Raw genomic sequence first — 20,667 nt, 5'->3', positions numbered from 1 at the left:
AATGGCTCGACGCTTTAAGCCCCAGCCTCAACAATTCGCTCAAAAGACTGATTTTGACCAAGCACGATCTCAGAAGGGCAGTTATGAAATAGGCGCTGCCAAACTCGAACGTTTGTGCACTCACTGTGGTTTGACAGGCCATACAAAGGCACGATGTTATGACTTAATTGGCTATCCAGATTGGTGGGATCCAGCAAAGGCACCCCGCAAGCACAATTCGAAGCCAAACCGCAACCACCAAGCCTCTATTGCTGTGACCAAACCTTCCAATGATGTTGCAGAAGCTTCCTCTTTGATTGCTACTTCAGGTAACATTGGTAAGCTTTTCCATACTTCTGCATCAGATAGTAGTAGTATTACATGGATAATTGATTCTAGAGCTACGGATCACATGACCTTTGACAATCAGCATGTTCCGTCTATGAAACAACCCACCACACATATAGTCTCTACCGCCAATGGCAATCCCTCACCTGTGATTGGGGAATGTTCAATTCCTCTCTCAGATAATTTGAATCTTGATTCTGTTTTAGTTGTACCTTTCCTCAACCATAATTTATTGTTTGTCGCTCAAATAACCAGTGCGTTGTATTGTGTTGTGATTTTTTGGCCTAACCTTTGTGTTTTTAAGGAAATTCGAACTCGGAAGATGATTGGTTGTGGTACTAGAAGGCGGAAGCTGTACTATCTGGATTTGAAGCCTACTAGCTCACATCAGTTGGCTCAAGCTCTTTCAACGAGTCAAATCGACAAGTCCTCCAAAATTTGGTTCTAGCACAAGCGCTTGGGTCATGTGTCTTTTGGATATTTAAAAATATTGTTCCCAAAGTTGTTTTCTTAATTAAATACTTCAGATTTCAAATGTAGTATTTGTGAACTTGCAAAAAGTCACCGCGTATCGTTCCCATTGAGTATGAATAAAAGTCCAGTACCTTTTATGTTGATTCACTCTGATGTATGGGGGCCGGCCAAAAACCTGTCCTTGAATGTTTCTCGTTGGTTTGTCTCATTTATTGATGATCACACTCGCATGACTTGGGTTTGCTTGATGAAATCAAAAAATGAATTTAGCTCCTTATTTCAGAAATTTCATAAGATGATTGCCACTCAATACCAATCTCACATACAAGTTCTTCGCACTGATAATGGTGGAGAATTTGTTAATCAGGACCTGAAGAAGTACTTGCAAGAACATGGCATATCTCACCAGACAACTTGCCCTTTTTCCCCTCAGCAAAATGGGGTTGTAGAGCGCAAGAATTGCCACCTACTTGAAGTTGTACGAGCCTCTTTGTTTGGAGCTCACATGCCCACCAGTTACTGGGGTGAAGCATTCAATGTTGCGGCTTACCTTATTAACCGTGTACCCTCTAGCTTGCTAAATTTTCAGACTCCCTTTAAAGTTCTTCATTCGATTGTAACTGCTCCTACTGCTCCGAATTTATCACCTAGAATTTTTGGGTGTGTGGCATTTGTGCATCTTCCTAAGCCATTGCGTGATAAGTTCGAACCACAAGCCCTACGATGTGTCTTTGTTGGCTATGCCTCACTTCAGAAAGGCTACTGTTGCTATCACCCCCCATCATGAAAAATGTTTGTCACCCTTGACATTGTCTTTCATGAAAATGACATGTACTATACTGTTCCCGAGTCCTCAATTCAGGGGGAGAGACAAAATGAATTGCAGACTCTAAATCTAAATCCTTCTTTGGACCATTTGGATACAAGTGGTGAATTTTTGGATAAAAGTGGTGAGTGTCCAGAGGAGGAAACTGTGTGTCCAGAGGAGGAAACCATGCTGCGTGAGCAACCTGTTCTCAACCAACCAGACATTAGTTTGAATGGGGAAAATAATCAAAATCAGATGGAAGCGACTCCACTTCAAGTACCATCTAACCAATCGTTTTCTCAGGTTAATTCCTTTCCTAAACCACATGTACAACCCCAGTCTAAATCTCAATTCCTTCCAAAAGTACTACCTAATCGAGCCACTAGAGGTATGCTTAGAGTAAAGTATGAACCTGTTCTTAGCTCCAATCCTAAGTATCCCATGAGAACTATGTATCCTACCATAGACTATCAAAAGAAAGTGAGTCATTTGCGAATCAATTATCTGTTGTATCTATTCCTACTAACATGTAGGAAGCTTTGGGAGATCCTAGGTGGAAGGAAGCTATGAATGAAGAAATGAAGCCACTTCAAAAGAACTCAACTTGGAAAGTTGTCAAGCTACCTGAAGGAAAGAAACCTGTTGGATGTAGGTGGTTTTTCACAGTCAAATACAAGGCAGGTGGAACCATTGAACGATTCAAAGCTAGATTAGTCGCCAAGGGGTACACTCAAACTTATGGAATTGACTACATGGAGACATTCGCACTAGTAGCAAAAATCAATACTATTCGTATTCTTATATCCTTGGCAGTGAATCTTGACTGGCCATTGCACCAATTTGATGTGAAGAATGCTTTTTTGCATGGAGACCTACCAAAAGAAATATACATGGAGTTGCCCTCTGGACGTAATATGCAGTCAGAAGGTGGAAAACATGTTTGCAGATTAAAAAAGGCCCTATACGGTCTGAAGCAATCTCTGAGAGCATGGTTTGGATGGTTTACGAAGTTAATGAAAGCTTTTGGATACAAGCAGAGTAACTCAGATCATACTCTTTTTGTGAAGCATAAAAAAGGAATGATTACTTGTCTCATTATGTATTTTTGATGATATGATAGTAATGGGAAATGATTCAGAAGAAAGGAGAGCATTGTAGAACCATCTAGCTCGAGAATTTGAGATGAAGGACCTTGGTCCATTGAAATACTTCCTCGGTATTGAAGTGTCAAGACCAAAGGAAGGTGTCTTTCCATCCTAACAAAAATGTGCCTTGGATTTACTAAGTGAGACTAGTATGACGGCATGTAGTCCAGTTAGCACTTCTATGGAAGAAAATTTGAAGCTAGGCATATATCCGGATCAAGTCCCAACCAACAAGGAGAGGTATCTAAGATTAGTTGGGAGACTAATGTATCTTGCACATACTCGGCTTGACTTGGCATATGCACTAAGTGCGGTGAGCCAATTCATGCATTCTCCAAGCGAAGAACATATGAATGTACTTACCCGCATTTTGCACTACTTGAAGTCATCTCTAGGGAAAGGGATTATGTTTAAAAAGGGGAATAATCTGGATGTCAAAGGATACATTGATGTAGATTGGGCTGGATTAATCAAAGATAGGTGGTCTATAGTAGGATATTTCACTTTTGTAGGAGGAAATTTGGTCACTTAGGGAAGCAAGAAGCAAGCTGTAGTTGCTCTATCTAGTGCTGAATCTGAGTTCAGAGGAATCGCTAAGGCAGTATATGAATTATTACGGATCCGTAATTTATTAAAAGATCTGAATATTAAGCATGACAGCCCAATGAAGCTCTATTGTGATAACAAGGCAGCTTGTGATATTGCCGACAACCCAATTTAGCACGATCGAAATAAACATGTGGAAGTTGATAGGCATTTCATCAAGGAAAAACTAGAAGAAAGGATCATTGAAACACCTCATGTCTCGTCTCAAGAACAACTTGCTGACCTGATCACCAAGGCCGTATCAAGTCGAGCATTTCATAATGGTCTCAACAAATTGGGAATGAGCAACATCTACGCACCAACTTGAGGGGGAGTGTTGAAGATTCTAGAAATAATTCTGTAACGCCCCAAAATCATAGGCAATAAAAGTTTATTTAATCTGAATAATCCACAAAAAATATTAAATAAAAGAAACTAGCAACCTTGAATCTGATTACAAAAGTCAGAGCTCTAATTCACCAAATACAAAATATCCTCAAATAATTCTCCAATACAAAGTTTAATGCCATAAAATAATAATAAAATCCTTAATTCCACAAAAATAGTTTGTAACTTCTGTCTCCCAAGAATCTCTACTCCAGTAATTCACCTAATGTATCTGTAATGGGAAAATAAAGGGGGGTGAGATAACTCAATAAGTGGAATTCACTAACATTGGGGTGTGGGAACACACCTTTCAAATAGATAATTCTTTCAACAGATTCACAACTTATAATTCACCAATATTTTGTCATCAATTATTTCATGTAAAAGAAAATAATATCTCTATATTGTGAGCCATCATATTATATATATATTGATACCATCACATAACAATTCCCTAGGCTTTTCTCGTGGTCAACGTTTACGCCCCGTTGACAGGGTTGTGCTATCCCCTTTTTGGGACTGGAACCTCCTTTCATCCCATTTCTCAAGGATGGCTCCTTTGGAACCTAAAGGTACACTCCCTTGCTAAGGAGCTTCCTTTTGGATCCTTAATAGTATGCTCCCTTGCTAAGGAGCTATCAAAAGTGCACTGTCCCCTTTTTGGGACCGTCCCTTGCTAAGGACTAGCTGCAACATGATTGTCCCTTGCTAAGGACTAAATATCATACTGAGCTTCTAATCACGACTTGCCATAGGTTTTCAAAACATATTCAATATGCTCACAAAATAATCCATTCATACTTCTCAAAATATAAAGACATATACACACATACAAGTTTAAATAAAATTAGGTTGTCCCACAAGTTTTTCATAAAACGAATAGCCAATGTGCACATCAAACATTTGAAAAATATTCATTTATATATATAATATCATACATATTCTTTCATATAAAATAGTTTAATAATTAACACTCTTTTGGGAAAACCCCCAAAATTAGTAAACACCACTTACCTCTTAGTTGTAAAAATAAAGGAAATCAACCTCTCTTGAATCACAACAATTCAGTAGAATTAGAACCTAGCAATACCAAAAATAAGTTCATCAATACACAATTTCCCACTTCAAAATTTATTTTCACACTTAAACGGATTTATCCTAAACAATATCAATATATTCAAAATCCTCCATCAATTCACTTAACTATAAAATTTACTATTGGAAACCACGTATTGTCTTAATTTGTTGCTTAGCATTCCCTCTTGGTGCCACTACATGTCCATTGACTCTAACCATTATGTATATAATTATATATATTCTACTTAACATTGAAGGCCACGCGAGATTGCTTTAATCCATCAATCTAGTGCTAGAATGCTCTCTTGATGCCGCTAGGCATCTACTGACCTTAATATTACATATATATATATATATATATATATTAAACCAAAGTGAAAGCTACGTAAACAATCAAGCTTGGACCATGCTTAGTAGGGAATAGCATGGCAACACTTGAGGTAGCATGTGTAGCATGGCAAGCGGTTAGAGTTTATTTATTATTCTTAGTTTTTCAGCCGTATTGTTGGACTTAGAACTACTAGATCAGTGCAGCTAAGTAACCAATAGCTAATATAATATTGAAATCATCACTCCAAGGACCCAAAATCTATTACACGTTGAACTAGTGTGAATGCAAAATAACCGGTCAACAATTGTGGCTCTAGTGTGAATGCAATAACATAAGCATTCTTTACACTTTAACATGGTGACCAAGTCCACACTTATTACTCTATTTGGCTTAATTTCAAGTCTGCATCTTTGCCTGACATGTTGACCAAGTCTTTATCTAATATAATACAATTATAGGAAACCCTTTCTATTAGTATAATGATAGTCTAGGTTCCAATCAATTGCAAGCTATTGACCATACAAACTTTTTAAGTCTTGAGCTTGAGAAAAAATCATACCTGAAGACTCCCACCAACGCCACAGTGGAGAAAGGCAGAAATTCAATTGCCGGCTGAAGCAAAAAGAAATCCCATCAGAAAACACGTGTGACCTTTGAAGGAAAAAGGCTAGGGTTTTCAAGGCCCATATATACTTATGTCACCTCACTTGGGCTTCATATTCCATAGGATTTATCTTCTTTTTAATACATTAGGCCCAAATTTATTTAATCCATTTTAATTATAGGCCTCCATTAAAAATTAACGTATAGTCATTTAATTGGTATCAAATTATGGGGTGTTACAAATTCCAAGTTGGTAGACTTCGTATATAGATTGATTGTAAATATATATGTTTCCTAGATTAGAGATTTGCTCTACTGGCTTGGAGATTTGTAGTCCTAAAATTTAGCATTCCAATTATGTATAGTGGCTATTTATGTCCATAATATTGTAAAAAGAAAAGTATGAATGAAAACCAAGTTTTGACTTCAATTAGTGTCCCTTTCAGTTTATCCTTGTTTAGATTATACTTAGTTTCCAAACCATGGAGTAATTCGTCTTTCAATTCGACTTTCAACATAAATTTTTTCAGTTTTGGCATTGGTGTCAAATCTTTCAAAATTTCAAGCAATAGGTCTTGGATTCTATTTTCTTGAGAGACATAAACCCACCCTTGGACATCAAAGTAGTTCTTGACATTATTATTGTTGTTGAAAGTTCAATAAGTGTATAAAACACTAAGAACGTTTAGACCCTCAAATTACAAATTACCAATTCAAACTTAATGTCAAACAATTAATGTGTGGAACATGAACATAAGCTTAAAACAGAATTGATAAACAATCTAAACTAAATAAAATTATATTCACAGCAGAAATTAAATGGAAAAGATTAAGAAAAGAGAGATGCAAACACAAGGACAACACTTGATGTGTTATCGAAGAGGAAACCAAAGCCCTCAGTATAAAACCTCTCCACTACCCTCCAAACAGAAAACAATCCACTAAAGAATGTAGTTGAGATATATGAACAGTAGAAGACCCTCCAAGCCTAATCTACCCAATGTACCTAAACCCTCCAAGCTCCTACTCCAATGAGGTTACGTCGAACATATTTCTTCTTTAGCTTGCCGGATTCCACTACTTGACCATAGCATCCACCAATATGAAATTGGTCCCTTCTTAACTACTTTCCAAACACCAAATGGCCTTCTCACAGATATCGTTATGGTGAGAAAAAGTTTTGGTAATGTACCTCTCAACGATTTGACAATGGAGAGGAAGAGATTAGAGGAATTTGAAGAGTCTCTATGTGAAGATTGTGGATGAATCAATCTTATTTTTCTCTAGGGTTTCTCTCTCAAAATTCTTTCTGGAAGCTCTCTCAATATCATGGGTATAAGGGTATATATATAATAGGGTGAGAAGGAATGTGAAAAGTCAGTTTTTTCCCAAACAGGGTGTTCTAGTGACTTGGCCTCGCAACTGGGTTGAGTCGCGAGTTCAAGCCGCAAGCTAACGGCCTAGCCAGCTTGGGACATTTGTCCGATAGTGCAACAGTTGGCGCAACTCTTCAGCTTCTGGCATGCTTGGCATGTGTGCAACTTGCAAGCCGCAAGCCACCCACGAGATTCACTCGCGAGTCCCTGCTTCTTTGCATAATCTTGAATATTTCTTCACACTCTCTCACATACTATCCTTATATGATTCTCACCTAAATACAGGGTTATTAATTGCTAAAATACAAGAAAATTTGGCATTGAATAAAGCCAACAAGATGGTTGATAAAATTCAATCTTACAATCTCCCCCTTTGGCTATTCCGTGACAAAACCCTAAAACAAACTCTAGAATTAATATGTGAGTTGGGAACAGTTGAACAAAACTTACTCACACCTAACTCTAGAATCTAATAAGCTCTTGAATTATATGAACAAATAACTCCTGAAACACAATAACACAATTTGATCATTGTATGCAGTAAACTTGTAAGGCATATGAGGCAAGCACAATGCGATCAAGCAAAATGGAATGAGAAATAAACCATGGCTTGACCAAATAGACAATCACTATAAAATAGTGACCACAATGCTCATTCACACTTGGAATAAACATCCAGACATACAAGTTACTAAGCTTAATACAAATCACTTGCATGCCCAACACTCAACCAATGCACAATACTTAAAGCATATGCATCTAGGAACAAAATCCTACTAGGGCACAAGAGTGAGAATACTTAAAGAAAATGCATAACATTTAGCTAGAAGTATTGACAACTGTAAGAACCAAGTATAAGGCTTCTGGGCCTTAGATCGCTTGGGCTCACAATTTATTTGTAGTGGGCTTGAGGATTTCCTACAATAGGTCGTTCTCGACAGAGAGACTCAAAGCAACACTCAATTGATACTCTCTCCTTCACTGTTTTCTCTCAATTTTTCTGAACCCTTTCTTCTCCCAACTTTCTTCTATTTATAGCCAGGGTTAGTGGGGAGATTATGATTACAGCCACCGTTAGTGCTACTGAAGGTCCAATATTATCTGATTAAAGTGGATGTTTAGGTGAAAAGGCGGTGCAGCATTTATGATCTTGGAACTTGGTTCCATCTTGGCCGATTATGTTCGGCAACTCAGTTTCCCGTGCATATCACATTTTCCCGGGAACGGCTCATTTACTTGACCGGGAACGTTTGACCGACCACCTCTTGGAATTCAATACCCTACACTTGTATGTACATTAGGGAAGCTTCAAGAAGGGCGTAGGATAACTAGACCTTTCTGTTGGGCCTGTGCCCAAGGCCGGTATGAGACTGGGCCCAGGGCCTGTATGGGCCTGGGATCTCGGTGCCGTACAATAGCCCCCCCTTGATTCATACTCGGTCGCCGAGAAGAATCAAGGAGCTGTCTGGGCCTTTTGACCTCGGGAATCTTCTAGCTTGGGACTTATGACTGTTACTTCTTATTAATGTTCATCTCAAAAGACGCGCTGTTTCGCAACGCCAGGCAAGTCGTCATTATTGCCTGACGGTTCGTGAACCGAAGCGGCGCGCGAATCAGTTACGTTTGGCATTCGCTGGGTCGCTCGTAAACTGTGCCCATTTATTGCTTGATTAAGCGTTTCTTCTTCCCCCATTTCTTTTTGGCTCTATAAATAGTCCCCCTCTGAACACCATTTCATTTTTCCTTTGCCTCTGATCTTTAGTGCTTACTCTCTGCCGACCACATTTCTGTGCGCTTACTTGCTTGCTCAGTGTTCTTTTCCTCCTTAGAACCCAAAGTAAGTTTTTCTTCCCCTTCTTATTCCTTCAGCTTTATTTCTTTAAGTTCACTTTTGTAATTTTAGGCGTTATAGATGGGTTACTCTTACCTTCTAGAATCCCCGGCCGCTTTGGCCACCTTTAGGAATAAATTTAATATTCCCGATGACGTGGATGTGGCTTACTGCCATGAGAGTGATATCGAACTCCACCGAGGGCGAGGTACAGCCTTCTTTCCTTTGATGTGCATTTTAGAAGGTGAGGTCAGGTTCCCCGTAGATCCCTTCTTAATAAACACACTCACTTACTATGGGCTGTGCCCTGACCAGCTTCCCCCCAATTTTTACCGGGTAGTTAGCTGTGTCAGTAAGTTGAACCACACCTTTAACATACAATTAGACCACCATGACATTAACCAAATGTATAGCCTCTGTGGGAGCAAAGCCACCAATTATTACCTCAAGACAAGAGATGCTCGGGTACGGCTGATATCATGCCTACCTGATTCGAACAGGAACTCCGCCGGGGAGTTCGTTAAGGTGCGCGGCAACTGGTTTGCCAGGGAGATCCATTGCCCCCTTACACGGCGTGAAGTGGGTTCGTACCATCCCCTTCATATAATTGCTTTCCTCCACTTCTTCTTTTCTTCTTATTGAAGTAAAATTCTTTATTGTTAGAGACTAATGCGTCACTTGTTCTTATGCAGACGGAAAAGTGTTTGTTCAGGACCTCAGAGCCGTCCACGTCAAGGATTTAAACTTCGTCCTCCGTTCCGAGATATACATGCATTGGGACGGACAACTCCGGGCCTCGCACTTGATCCTTGGAGTGGAGCTGGTTTATTCTACCTGGCAGCCTTTCAAGCAGGCACTGTTAGTTGACAGCCCCCTGCTATCATACATAGACGTTCGGTACGGAAACTATTTTTCGCTAAAGCTTACAACCGGGGAAGCAAGGGAATTTGGTCGGCGATTTACTTGCTTGGACGAGCTAGCCCCTTTGCGAGATGAATCCGCAGAACGAGCATCCCAGCGCCTCAAGGAGATAGCCCACGAAGCTTTACAGCAAGAAGACTAAGTCCAACAGCAACCTGATCCCGAGAATCCAGCCGTCGTACCTCAACAACAAGTGTTAGAAGCGGCCGCCTTGCTAGCTGAAGCTATCCAACTTGGTGGAAGGATGGTATCTAGGAAGGTCATGACAATAGACCGGTTCGTGCCGGTGCCCGGCAACCCAACCAGCCACCACCTTCTCAGGGTCGGGGTCAGGTGTCTCATCCTCCACCATCTTCCCAGGCAGGGCGAGCCAAAAAGAAACAAAAAGTCACCGATCAACCCCCAACCGGTCCCGGGGATTCTGCCGTGCATGCTCCTCCTCAACCAGCAGAGGGGATTGTTATCCGCGAGCCAGAAACCCAGGCTAGAGGGGGGGTTGCGTCCTCCTCGTAGGTGGCCCCAGCATGGAAACCCAAGTTCCTGCTGGACGGCAAACCTTTGCCTTTTACGGCCTGCGTGCGGATGTAGGAGAAGGGTGAAGGTGGCCGGATTGCCCATACGCTGGTCGAGGGTCTTCTACTCCCCGATGATGTGCACGCCTTCGAGGATGGATTCGAGGAGTCTGTGGGGCACCGGTTAGAGTGGCACGCCATTGCGGTAATTCTTTTGTCTATCTACTCCTTCATATAGATCTCCTTTTGCTTCTTTTCTAACCTTTGTGCTTGCTAGGCCGCTCAACTGGCTCACATTGTGGTTGCCTGGGCACGGGATCTTGTCGAGGAAAACGAGTGCGAGAAGGGGGCGTGGGAGTCAGTGGTGAAATCGGCTAAGGAAAAGCTGAAAGCTGCTAAGTCTGCTGAGAAAAAAGCTGCTGCTACGGAGAAGAACCGGGCACTGGCCGAGAAGAGGTACACGGAGCTCCTGACCAAGCAGAATGAGACGGAGGTCAAGCTAGCCGAAGCCATCAGTCTTAACACTTCCAACGCCGATGAGATAGCCGACCTCAGGGCAGGCTTGGCGGCCGCAGAGTAAAAGTGGTACGACGTAGGTTTCGCCGATGCCGAGGATTCTGCAGAGCCGGTGGTGGCTAGGGCTCGGAACATGGGTTTTGAGGCCGGGTGGTTTACCGCTCTCCAAGCAATGGGAGTTCCCGAAGATTCGCACCTGAGGGACCCCGGCCAAATTCCATATCCGAGCCTTGTACCTGTCGCCCAAGAAGCCCCGGTTGCTATTGACGAGGAGGAGACGACCAATATGAAGGAGCTGGTCGAACAAATTGACGCTCACGCCGAGCCCGAGGAAATGGAAGCCACCAGTGTCCCAACTGTGCAGGAGCTTCTCGGTGAAGGCCCGCCTTTCCCCGTGACCGTCCAGCAGGAAATGACACCGCCGACCCAACCACCCAACTGATTTTACTTTTAGTTATTATCTTGTTTTTAATTCGTTGGTTTTATTTGCCTATGTCACCGGGTTGTGGTGACTGAGCAATTGCCTTCACTTATTTAATTGTTAGCCCGTTTTCTTTTTCCACTTCAATCTGTTGAATGAATTTATATCTATTTGTATGCTTTGCTTGAATCTTGCTAGCACTCTTGCCGCTTAATAGAATGATACCCCAAAACCTATTGTGCGGTGCTTTGGGGGATCCGAGATCGCTAATGAACTTTGCATTTGTAAAGGGTTAGGTTTTCATCCTGCTTGGTGATTTTAAATTAGCCGGGAATCATGTTTTCGTACTCGGAGCATTTATTTTTAAGGTCCAAACGTGCTTGGTGACCGAGAACCAGGTTTTTCATCCTTAGAGCATTTATTTGTAAGGTTTAAACTTGCTTAGTGATTTTAGCTTGACCGAGAACCAGGTTTTTCATCCTTAGAGCATTTATTTGTAAGGTTTAAACCTGTTTAGTGATCTTAGCTTGATCGATAACCAGGTTTTTCATCCTTAGAGCATTTATTTGTAAGGTTTCCGCCTGCTCGGCGATTTTGATCGAGCCGACAGTCAGGTTTCCGTCCTTAGAGATTTATTCGTAAGTTTTCCACCTGCTCGGCGATTTTGATCAAGCCGAGGGACAGGTTTCTGTCCTTATAGATTTATTTGTAAGGTTTCCACCTGCTCAGCGATTTTGATCGAGCCGAGGGACAGGTTTCTGTCCTTAGAGATTTATTTGTAAGGTTTCCACCTGCTCGGCGATTTTGATCGAGCCGAGGGACAGGTTTCTGTCCTTAGAGATTTATTTGTAAGGTTTACACCTGCTCGGCGATTTTGATCGAGCCGAGGGACAGGTTTCTGTCCTTAGAGATTTATTTGTAATTCTCTTGGTGCGCGGTCATGTAGCCGAAAACAGCATTTACAAAAAGTTCATCATGCTCTTAATTTCAATGGAATACAAGTTCTGGCTTACATGGATGATTATGCGTAGAATTTCTTCAAGTTGTTGGTGTTCCATGGTCGGGGTAGCGGCCTTTCATCAAGGTCTTCCAAGTAGTAAGCCCCTGCACCCGCGATGGCAGTGACTCTGTATGGTTCCTCCCAGGTTTGCGCAAGCTTCCCTGCAGCCATGTCTCGCATGTTGCCCACTACCTTTCTTAACACTAGTTCCCCGGCACTGAATTCTCTCCCCTTTACGTTTCGGTTGTACCTTTGGGCTAGCTTCTGCTAATACTCGGCGAGCCGTACGGTGGCGGCCTCCCTGCATTCTTCTAGCCAATCCAAATGCTCCATCATCAGGTCGGTGTTCTGGGCGGGGTCAAAACCGGCGACCCGTGCACTGCACAAGCTCACCTCGGTTGGTATCACTGCTTCTGCTCGGTATGTAAGAGAAAACGGGGTTTCCCCCGTGGATCTCCTGGGGGTCGTGCGGTAAGCCCACAATACACTGGGTAGCTCCTCTGCCCATCTTCCCTTCGCCCCATCCAACCTTCTCTTGAGCCCGTTCAAAATAGTCTTGTTTACTGCTTCAGCTTGGTCGTTGCTTTGTGGGTATGCCGGGGTTGAATACTTGTTTCTGATGCCGAGCTCGCTGTAGAAGGTCCGAAAAGCGTTGCTGTCGAACTGTAGCCCATTGTCTGTCACTAGCAAATTTGGCACCCCAAACCTTGTAACTATGTTTTTCCACACAAACTTTTTCACGTCAGTGTCCCGGATATTAGCCGAGACTTCAGGTTCAGCCCACTTTGTAAAGTAATCTACAGCCACCAACACAAAACGGCGATTCCCCGTTGCTCGGGGGAATGGCCCGAGGATGTCAAGCCACCATTGTGCGAACGGCCACGGGCTACTGACAGGATTTAGACATCCTGCAGGCTGATAGATCATTGGGGCGTGCTTTTGACACTGTTCGCAGCTCTGAACGTATTCAGTGGCATCCTTCTGCATCTGCGGCCACCAAAACCCCTGTGTCATCGCTCTATGTACTAAAGATCGTCCCCAACATGCCCACCACACACTCCCTCATGCAGCTCGGTCAAAAGCTCTTTGACTTTTTCGGGATGTAGGCACGAGAGGTAAGGGCCTGCGAAGGAACTTCGGTACAACTTTCGGTCCGAAGACAGCCAGTACCGGGGAGCCATCCGGCGAATCTTGTTGGCCTCGGCCTCATCCTCTGTAACTTTATCTTCGGCAAGGAAGTCTATGATCGGGTTCATCCAACACGGACCAGTCACTGCTACCTGCGCAACTTCTACTCCGGCCTGGTCGGAAACACTCTTCACATAGATGCTTGGCTCCCTTATAAGTTCTATCGTGATAAGCCGCGGCGTGTCCTCGGTGGCCGATGAGGCTAACGAGAGTCAGCGTGCTTGTTTTGCGATCGAGCTACCTGGGATATCTTTACCGTTCCAAACTGACCGATAATCTGCTTTGCCGTACTTAGATAAGCTTTCATTCGAGGGTCCCGAGCCTCGAAGTCCCCAGTGATCTGATAAACAACCAGCCGAGAGTCCGAGTAAATCTCTACATCCTTTGTGCCCAAATGCAATACGGCCCTCAATCCGGCCAGTAGGGCCTCATACTCGGCTTCATTGTTTGAGGTTTTGAACCCCAATCTGAAGGAGTGTTCCAGTCGTATACCCTCAGGAGTGATTATGACAATACTAGCCCCGGCCCCCATAGCATTTGATGTGCTGTCAACAAATACCCTCCACGGGCGAATCTCCGCACTACAGATTATCTTGCCTTCATTCTTGGGTGTGAATTCTGCGATGAAATCAGCGAGAACCTGTCCCTTCACTGAGCTTCTTGGTCAGTATCTTATGTCAAAGGATCCCAACCGAGTCCCCCATTTGGCAATCCGACCTATGAAGTCAGATTTGTTTAACAGTGACTGCAATGGATACTCGGTGAGGACGAACACCGTGTGTGCCTGGAAGTAATGTGGCAACTTCCTCGTGGCGTGCACCAGGGTTAAAACTAACTTCTCAAGGGGCAGGTACCTTGTCTCAGCATCTACTAAGGTTTTGCTCACATAATACACTGGCATTTGTACTCCCCGGTCCCTTAGTAACACAGCACTTACGGCATGTTCAGTGACTGCAAGGTACATAAACAGATCCTCCTCGAGCTCCGGGGCCGTCAACCTCGGCGCCTTTGCCAAGTATTCCTTTAGCTCTCGAAAAGCCTCATCATAGCTTTCGTCCCATTGAAACCCCTTCCATTTTTTCAGAAGTCGATAAAACAGCCAGCAGCGATCAGCAAACTTGGAGATAAATCGGTTCAGGGCGGCTAATATTCCAGTGAGCACTTGCACCTCTTTAGGATTGCTTGGTGGTTTGAGGCAGTTCACGGCCTCTATTTGGTCGGGGTTAGCTTCTATTCCCCGAGTAGAGATCAGATATCCCAGGAACTTACCAGCCCCCACTCCGAAAGTGGACTTCTTGGCATTTAGGCGCAATTTGTGCCGTCGTAGTATCTCGAATACTCCCCGGAGGTCTTCGGTGTGATGTGACTTAATTCTGCTTTTTACCACCATGTCGTCAATATAAACTTCAACCGTGCATCCAATTTTTTCGCGGAACATTCTCGTCATCATCCGCTGATATGTGGCCCCGGCGTTCTTCAATCTAAATGGCATGACCTCGTAGTGATAGTTCGCATTCGGGGAGATAAATGCTGTCTTTTCTCGGTCTTCGGGAGCCAAGGCAATCTGGTGGTAGCCCTGGAAGGCATCTAGGAAGCTCATTCTCGGGTGCCCGTATGTTACATCTACTAGCTGATCAATCTTGGGCATCGAGAATGGGTCCTTGGGACAAGCCTTGTTCAGGTCTGTGAAATCCACACAAACTCTCTATTTGTCGTTTTTCTTCTTCACCACGACAGTGTTTGCCAAGCACTTTGGGAAGAATATCTCCTTTATGACTCCGGCCTCCTTCAGCCGCTGTACCTCCAGGTTTACTGCATCGACGTGTTCTTTTGACGCTCTTCTCGGCTTCTGCTTCTTCGGGGGGAATAATGGATCCACATTGAGTCTGTGGACAATGAACTCGGGATCTACGCCGGGTACTTCATACGGGTTCCATGCGAAAACATCTATGTTCTGCAACAGGAACAACAACATCTCTACTCTTTCCCGGTCATTCATGCTTGCACCTATCTGAAAATATCTGTCAGTATCTGGAAGAATTTTTACGTTCAGCACATCCTCGGCAATGTCTGCCCCAGTTTCCCCCTAGGGTTTCTGTAATTGCTATGAAGTCTCTTTCTCGGCATGCTCAGCTTGACCAAGCGTTTCCTTTTCCCATCTGACCGCAGCTACAAGGCACTGCCTCGCTACCTGTTGGTTCCCCCTTACCTCTGTAACTCCATACTCAGTAGGAAATTTTACTTTCACGTGAAGGGTGGACGGAACAGCCTCCATGGTGTGAATCCAAGGCCTTCCCAGGATCGCGGTGTACGGTGCGAATGATCGGACTACTATGAATGTAACTATAACTCCCTTGCCTTCTATGTCCACTGGGAGGGAGATTTGTCCCTCGGGAATTACAACTCTCCCGTCAAATGAGACCAATGGCGTGTCATACTTTGCCAAATCCTGGGTCTTTAACCTGAGTCCCTCAAAGAGGTCCGCGTACATGACGTCAGCCCCGCTCCCCTGATCAATCATCACCCTCTTCACCAGGAATCCGCCTATCCGGGCTGTCACCACCAAAGCATCGTCGTTAGGTTGGACTGTTCCTTCCAAATCATCTTCTCCGAACGAGATGGCTAGCCATCCAACTTTCTTTTTCTTCTTGGATGATTCTCCCCCCGCGCAAGCCACTGCCAATAGCCTTTTTGCCGCTGCCGTTCTTCTTGGTGCAGCATGGATGACTTCGATTACCCCCAGGGGTGGTGGAAGGGTGTTCCTTTTCTGTTGGGCGCCCTGCCCGGATTCTCGGTCAATGGAATCTGCCACAAACTCTTTCAAGTATCCTGCCTTCACTAGCTGTCCGAGATAATCTTTTAATACCCGACACTGCTTGGTGGTGTGTCCCTTGTCTCTGTGATAGGTGCAGTATAGGTTTTGGTTCCTCCGAGATGGGTCGCCCCCCATTTTGTTCGGCCACCTGAAGAATGGCTCGTTCTTGATCCGTTCCAAGATTTTGTGCACGGGCTCTTTAAGCACCACATTAACTCCTTCGATTTGCACCTCTGGTTCCTGCATTCTGAAGTCTCTTTTCGGTTTCGTCGGCAAAATGCTTTGCCAAGATCTCCCCACTAAAGGAGCTTTCCCCCTGCTCTGCAACCGGTCATCCTCCAGGCGTTTGTACTCCTCTATGCGTCTCATCATTTGTCTCATATCCTCGGGGGGTCTTCTCGTCAGCGACTCCCGCAATTCAGAATCTTCAGGGAGCCCCATCCTGAAGGCGCTTGCTGCAATTTTCTCATTTCCTCCGCCAATTTCGTTGTAGAGTTCCCAGTATCGGCTGGCATAACTCCGAAGGGTTTCCCCGACCCTCATTTTCATGGAAAGTAATGCGTCAACTGGCTATTGCACTCAGCTGCATGTCACGAACCTGCTGCCGAAATCTTGAATTAGCTCGGCGAAGCTGTGTATAGAACCTTTCCGTAACCCATTGAACCATCTCAGTGCAATAGAGCCGAGACTAGAGGGGAATACTTTACACATCAATGCATCGTTGTGCGCATGCAAAGACATCATGTGGATGTAATGGCTAACATGCTCCACGGGGTCTGTCCTCCCCTCATAAGAATTGAACGGCGGTCGCGTGAATCTGCTTGGCATTGGGGCCCGTTCAATTTCATCGGAGAATGGAGACCGAGCTGCCATCCGCAATGCTTGGCTTATGGCGTCCATGGCGGCGTTGTGGTGCAGTCATTCCTCTGGCGATTCTGATCCTTGGTCTTCGTAACCATGCGACCGTGAGCGATTCCACCGATGACATGGTTCCCGTGGTTACCGGTGTGACTCTTGAGAATGTGATCGGTCTCGGGACCGTTGCGTACTAGATCGGCTGGAGCCCTCGCCCTGATTTCTCCTTTGCTGGGGGTTGCGATTCCCTTCATGTCGCCGACCCCTTACTTCTAGCTCTGAATCCATTACCAGTCTACACAACCGCTCTAGCTCTCGATCTCTATCATCATACTGCCGATGCGCCGAGATGCCCGAAACCGTCCGGTGTGTCTGGGCCGACCCTTCTCCCAATCCGGACCTTTCCTCCCCTCTTGGGTGCTCCCTATCTTCCCGCCGTTTCTGCCTTCTCTCCCTCCATGTTGATCCCCGAGAAGATCCTATGGAGCCGCTCGATGCACGCCCTCCTGAACGCTCCTCAGACATTTCCCTCGTTTGAGTCTCAGTCGAACCACAGCTTCGTAGGAGAGCCCCACGGTGGGCGCCAATTGTAAGAACCAAGTATAAGGCTTCTGGGCCTCAGATCGCTTAGGCTCACAATTTATTTGTAGTGGGCTTGAGGATTTCCTACAATGGGTCGTTCTCGGCAGAGAGACTCAAAGCAACACTCAATTGATACTCTCTCCTTCACTGTTTTCTCTCAATTTTTCTGAATCCTTTCTTCTCCCAACTTTCTTCTATTTATAGCCAGGGTTAGTGGGGAGATTATGATTACAGCCACCGTTAGTGCTACTGAAGATCCAATATTATCTGATTAAAGTAGATGTTTAAGTGAGAGGGCGGTGCAGCATTTATGATCTTGGAACTTGGTTCCATCTTGGCCGATTATGTTCGGCAACTCAGTTTCCTGTGCATATCACATTTTCCCGGGAACGGCTCATTTACTTGACCGGAAACGTTTGACCGACCACCTCTTGGAATTCAATACCCTACACTTGTATGTACATTAGGGAAGCTTCAAGAAAGGCGCAGGATAACTGGACCTTTATGTTGGGCCTGTGCCCAAGGCCGGTATGAGACTGGGCCCAGGGCCTGTATGGGCCTGGGATCTCGATGCCGTACAACAACAGTCACAAAGATTTCAAAATTTCTCCCACAATGATATAAGTGCATTGGGATCAAGCTATGCTTGTAGATGCACAAAACCATTTGCACAAAGGTACATGATAAAACATATTTTGAGACAAAACTCAACAATATCGATCAATCTTTTTTAATTTTCTACTTTTTATGTGGTTTTTGGATTTTTGACACACAAGAAAGAAAAGATTGATAAGAAGCAATAATGTAAAAACAAACAAACAAAAAAAAAAAAAAAATGAAACAAACAAACAATTTTCAAATTTCATAATCAATAAACAAACCAACAGTCACACAACATAGGAAGTATTAATGCATGAACATGTGGTAATGCTTATGTATGAGTACCCTTCATCACCCACACGTCGTGCGTTTAGGGTGATTTCTGTATAGGATTGGGTACGAGAGTTAGGACTTTCAAACCTTTTAGTGAAGCTTTCCAAGTAGTTGGTGAATGCACCAATCATCTTCATCACGTCCATCATTCCGAGATCAACGTTTCGATCTCTTGATGACTCAACAGCCCAAGTCCTCTTGTCATTTCTTGGCCTTTGGTCACCAGCATTCCTCAATGCTTTCAACTTATGACAATTGGGTTGGGTGTGCCTTTGAAGTCCACAGTGATGGCATACATGATTCGTTCTAGGACCTCTTTGCGATCGAGGAAGATATTTTGATCTGCCTTCAAACCTAACCACAGAGTGATTACGGGGCTTGTTCAACACTCGCTGGTCAGTTACATTCTTCTTCTTCTCAATATTTGTCTTTTCAACAGTAGGGGCAACTACAACCGACTCTTTGGCCTTCACAAACTTCACTTCTTTGGAGATGTTCACAGTTGAACTACTTTCTCCGATGTACCAAAATCTGACTTTGTCGGATAAGGTCTTTTGAGAAGAAATGACATCATCAAGCTTCTTTGTAGAGACTTACTTCACCTTGGCATTTGCTTGAATCACATTAAGCTCAAGAAATTTTACCTTGGTGTAAGCCTCGGTTAGCTCGCCATTTAGCATCTCTATCTCACACTTGGCCTCCTTATATCTCACTAGAAGATTTTTATAGTCCTCTTCAGCTTTCTTCATCTTTTTCACAGCTACTTTGGCTAACCTAGCATATTCTCCTGACTTTTGAAGTAGAGAATTGTAGTTCTCTTTCAGATGAGCTGTATCTTCATCTTCTTTAGCATATAATTCTTCTACAATTCCCATGAATTCCTCATCACTATGCTCCCCAAGTTCTTCCACAAGCAAATTCAAGTCCTTCGAAGACTCAACATGAGCAACAGTCATGAATGCTGAGAAATTCCCTTCTTCATCACAACTATCCTCTCAATCAGAGTTGGAGGAATCTGAGTCACTGAGACTGGTGGCATACACCTTGCCCTTCGATCTCAGATAATTAGGACATTCCTTTTTGAAATAGCCCTGTCCATTACACTCAAAACAAGTGACTTCTTGTGTAGATTGGGACTCCTTCCCTTCTCTCTTTTTGAAGTCTTTCTTTTCCTTTCCGGAACTAATTAATTTCCCTTTATCACTAAATTTCTCACTGTTTTTGAACTTTAGAAATTTGCAAAAATTCTTTGCAAGGTAGGCAACATCCTTTTCTACTGCATCTTCATCCGATGAGCCATGATCTTCTACCTTTTCATTTATTATCTTAAGAGCCAGTGATTTGCTCTTTCTTTGATTTGGTAATGAAATTTCATATGTTTAGAGAGAATCGATCAGCTCTTGGACTTTTATTTCATCAAGGTCTTTGCTCTCCTTAATTGCAGTCACCTTTGTATGGAAGCTCTCCGGCAATGAACGAAGAATTTTTCTTACAACTTTCAAGTCCTCCGTTTTCTCTCCTAAGTTAAACTTGCCGATGACCACTTCATATAGCTTACTATAGAAAGAGTCAAATGACTCATTTTCACTCATCCTGAGCTCCTCAAATTGGGTAGTCAGCATTTGTAGCTTTGTGTTCTTGACTTTCTTTGTACACTTATAAGTGGTTTCCAAAATCTGCCATACTTCCTGGGCAATGGTGATATGAGAAGTCTGATGGAATTCATTTGGGGACACACCACAAAAAATTGTGTTAAGTGCTTTACTATTAGCATTTGATGCTGCGAGGGCTGCCTTATCCCAAGTGGATTTGGCTGCCTTTGGCTTTGTCCATCCTATTTCAACAGTATCCAAACAGCCTCATCTATAGAACACAGAAATGCTCTCATCCTTACCTTCCAAAAGGTATAGTTGTTACCATCAAAATATGGTGGAGCATTTAAAGATTGAGACCAGTCCATCTTAATATAGGGTCAAGGAT

The sequence above is a fragment of the Quercus lobata genome, chromosome 11 (assembly GCF_001633185.2).
Source record: "Quercus lobata isolate SW786 chromosome 11, ValleyOak3.0 Primary Assembly, whole genome shotgun sequence".
NCBI classification, from domain to species: Eukaryota; Viridiplantae; Streptophyta; class Magnoliopsida; order Fagales; family Fagaceae; genus Quercus; species Quercus lobata.
Note: the sequence above shows the minus strand (reverse complement) of the source record.